Raw genomic sequence first — 4,705 nt, forward strand, 5'->3', positions numbered from 1 at the left:
GACACTGATGTATAGAACAGTCTTTTGGACTCTGTGGGAGAGGAAGAGGGTGGGATGATTTGGGAGAATGGCATTGAAACATGTATAATATCATATGTGAAACGAGTCGCCAGTCCAGGCTCGATGCACGATACTGGATGCTTGGGGCTGGTGCACTGGAACAACCCAGAGGGATGGTATGGGGAGGGAGGAGGGAGGAGGGTTCAGGATGGGGAACACATGTATACCTGTGGCGGATTCAGTTTGATATTTGGCAAAACTAATACAATTATGTAAAGTTTAAAAATAAAATAAAATTAATTAAAAAAAATTTTTTTAATAAAAATGTAAAAAAAAAAAAAAAATATTCTATGAGCTGAGAATGTGTCCACAAACAAAACAAACTTCCTTTTCAGAGCTTTTATTCTATTTGGTAGAGATACACAAGAAACCACTAAGAAATAAAATTAATGATGGCTTTCCACATATGACAATGTCTCATTACAGTCAACCTCCAAATATGTCTGTAAGCAAGTTGAGTAAAATAATTTTGTTCCTAAAATAGAATCTTTTTACAATTTTAATGTCTTTTCTCCAAATTAAGCCTCTCTAGGTTACTGACAAAAATAAATGCTAAGTGTATCTACTGAAAAAAGGCAAAAATTTAAGAAAAATATTTCTCAAAAAAAAAAAAAAAAAGATGACAAGGATGAAATTAACTCCAGAAGGCAGCACACTTGACTACATGGATGGGACCTAATCTGCCCCTCCCTTTCTATGCTGGCTGTAATTTTATCTTGTTTAAATAAAACCACAAGTTTTTAAACAGAAATGAAATCCCTGGAAACTATATGTAACATAAGTTAATTATTTCACTTATGTGGCATGTATAGCTACTTCAAGTCTGCCTCTCAGTGTGGAGGTAAATTCCAAGGGAATATCTCATTTGCCACCATACCTGGACCACCGACTATAGGGCTTGGCAAAAACCATAGCATTGTTCTGGACTCTCTCTTACATATCACATCTGGTCTGGACTCTATTTGAAAAATACCTCCAGAATTAAGCCACTTTACACTATATTCTTTTTGAGAGACAATTCTCCATTACACTTCTGCCAATTTTACAAGGGAAGACACTGGTAGGTTTTGTCCTGGACTATCTTTTCAAGAAGGTTTGTGTAGCAAACATCCTTGGAAGATAGTGATAACGTCCACTCTAAAACAGAGGACAGGTCTGTTTGCCTCCCAGAATAGCCAGAATAACACAGATAACATTGCCAAAGAAAGCAAAGGCTAGGCAAGTTTGCACGTGGCCCATTAGATTGGGGTTTCCTAAGTTTGCGGGCCCTCAGCTGTGACAGAAACCCACTGTATGCACAGTGTCCACTTGGGCTATTCTGCATCCCCCATGAGACTAGGGCTGCAGTATTGCAGTATCTACAACCTGTTTTCCAATGGTTCATAAAACACACACATATTGTGTGTGTACATATGTATACAAATATGGAGAGAGATTTAAAAATGTGACAAAATATTAAAATTGGTGAAACTTAGTGAAGTCATACAGGTGTTCATATTATTACAGGTTGCTATTAGGGATGAAACAAACGTGACACTTATTTTCTGCCAGAAATGCAAGAAACAGGCTAACTTGACAGCTCTGGTCCTCATTGTTTAGTCCTCAGTCATGTCCAACTCTTTTTTGAGAGTCCATGGACGATAGCCTGCCAAGCTCCTCTGTCCATGGGATTCTCCAGGCAAGAGTACAGGAATGGGTTGCCATTTCCCCCTCCACGCGATTTTCTCGACCCAGGGATCAAACCAGTGTCTCCTGAATTGGCAGGGGTGTCCTTTACCACTGAGCCACCTGGGAAGTCCAGGTTTTGACTCTGCTCCTCTCCTATCCAGGTACAGCTGACCATCATCTCTCACTTCAGTAGCCTCCTAATCAATCTCCTACCTCCTCTCAGGTCTCCCTACAGGCTTTCCTGCACATGGATGCCAGAATGACCCATTCAAAACTAAGTCAGATAAGGCTTAAACCCACAGTGGTTTCCTGCCTTACAAAACTCTAAGTCTCGGGCTTCCTGTTCCTTTATTTCATTTTGTTCTCCTCTCCTCACTGTTGCATGCTGGTCTCCTTGGTCTCAAAACCCTAATGCTTACCATTCCCCTGTCTTAAAAGCTTTCTCAAAGAGTTGGATCAATCCCTGAACTCTTTCAGGCCTCAACGCAAACATTGCTTTCTCAGCCAGGCCTTCCCTGATTATCCTACACAGACCTACAACCCCTCATTCCCTGCTCCATAACTTTATCCCCTTTCTCTGCTTTAGTCTTCTCTAAAGCATTCTTAGCTTCTAATATACCATTTTAAAATTTTGTTGTTGTTGTTTATGTCTTCTCACACTAGAATACAAACTCCAGGAAGACAAGGTATTTGATTTCCTCATTTGAGTACTAGAGCATGGAGAAGGAATTGGCAACGCACTCCAGTGTTCTTGCCTGGAGAATCCCATGGACATAGAAGCCTGGTAGGCTGCAATCCATGGGGTCGCACACAGAGTCGGACACGACTGAAGCGACAAGGCAGCAGCAGCAGCAATCTAGAGCAATCTCCATAGTTAAAACACAGAGTCGGTGTTTAATGCATTCTTGTTAAATGACTGAGGATGGACTTTTAATCAGGCCAAACTCAGTTTCTTTTTAACTAATGTCACTTTGGACATGTTACACAGCCTCTCTAAGATTGACTTTGCTGTCTATAAAATAGAATCATCTTCTTCATATGACTGTCGAGTTGACTGGACAAGGGACACATGAAAAGCACCTACTAGGTATTTAACATTCTCCTTAACAAAATACCAATAAAATTTGTGGTAATTTGACAGAATACGTTTTAGTATCACCAGGCAATGTTTGATTTATCTTATATATCGCTATGCATATCTTTTCATCTTTATATCTTCAGCATACAGTCCAGTCTCTAGCAAACACTAGTCATTCAATAAGGGTGTGCTTGTTTTGCTTTCTCTCATCATAAGGATACTATTAGGTTAAAGAAAATTCAGAAAATACAGAGAGGAAACAAATCACCTATAGTCCTATTGTAGTAACATGACTGTCATTACTATTTTGTTGTATTTTTTGGAATTTTTTCTATGACTATTTTTCAGTTGAAATGATCATGTGCATACATTTTTATATCAAAGGTTTTCTTTTTTTGTTTATTTTTTGATGTAAACGTTTTCCCATATAGCTATGTTGCCTTTCCAATCAGTTTTTGAGAGCTGCATCATTTTGTCATGTAGAAGTATTATAGTTTACTTGGGCATTTTCTCACTTTTGGGTTTTTAGGTAATTTCTGACTGTTCAATGAATTTTAAAAGATCTAAAAAGGAAAGAATCTACTTTTTCTCTTTTTCTCTTCTCTAAACTAAAGCGTGTCTGACCCTTTTGGGGGAAAAGGGAACTGAATTTCTCTACTGTTCATTTGCAAGAGAGTACTTCTGAATAATTCATGGGTACATAAGGATGGAAAAGATATACATCATCTAGCTGATTATTAACATAATACAGCCAAATGAAGCCTTATCCTAAAAAGTCATTTAATTGCAGCTGTGAAATGAGACTTTGAACATTTTAGAAAGAAGTCATATTTGAGATGTAAATAAATACCTTTCAAAATTATTTTAAGGCATTGCTTAATGCAAATTCCTTGCTGTAAATGGTGGTTACTGTTATTTTTCCCCATAAAAATGGAAAATCAGTCTTTCCAATTTACCAAGTTAGTGACCAATCTGGAGAATACTGTACTAAACTTCTAAAATATTTGCAAATAAAAGGTAACAAAAAATCACCTAGATTTATTTATGTAAATGTTAGTAGCTTTTTTTTCTTACTCTTTAATAAGGTCCATGAAAAATGATTCAAATCGTAATATTAAAAAAAACTATGTGCTAATCACTCCAATCACTGATAATGTTTGATTATATCATTTAAGAAGGAATACTTCTTACATTAAAAATGGAAGCCATAAAGAAAGATGAAAAGATAAGTATAAAAATATTCATTTTATACAAAGCCAAGTACAGTAAAAAGAAAATGGAAGGATGGAACACTGCTAGCAGTCTCTTGAAATATTATTGAATATATGCATGATTCAAAAGCTATGAGCATCTGACTTCATCTTCAGTCCCATTTCTCTTGGCCCCTCTTCCGATCTATGTTCAACTGCATTCTAGACCTAATTGTGTCCTGGTTGTGTAGATGTATGCTGAATTTGCTTTTGAAATTCTCCTATATTCAAACCCATTTCCTGGATTCAGTGTCTTCCTATTCTTGGTTTATTCCCTTATTCTGGTTAAAATACATTCTCCAACTGTCTTCTAAAAAGATAAATGTTTGGAATACATATATATCTGAAAAATACTTTTATTCTACCTACTTGATTTATCCTATTTGATTAATCTCTTAATAGTATGGGCACAGACTCTTAAAATTTTGAAGGTATTGTTCCAATATTTTTTAGGATCAATTCTTCAGCTCAGTTCAGTTTAGTCACTCAGTCTGACTTTTGCAACCCCATGGACTGCAGCACGCCAGGCTTCCCTGTCCATCACCAACTCCCAGAGCTAACTCAAACTCATGTCCATTGAGTCAGTGATGCCATCCAACCATTTCATCCTCTGTCGTCCCCTTCTCCTCCTGCCTTCAATCTTTCCCAA

Source organism: Bison bison, unplaced genomic scaffold, assembly GCF_000754665.1.
Source record: "Bison bison bison isolate TAMUID 2011002044 unplaced genomic scaffold, Bison_UMD1.0 scf7180017864304, whole genome shotgun sequence".
In the NCBI taxonomy this organism is placed as follows: Eukaryota; Metazoa; Chordata; class Mammalia; order Artiodactyla; family Bovidae; genus Bison; species Bison bison.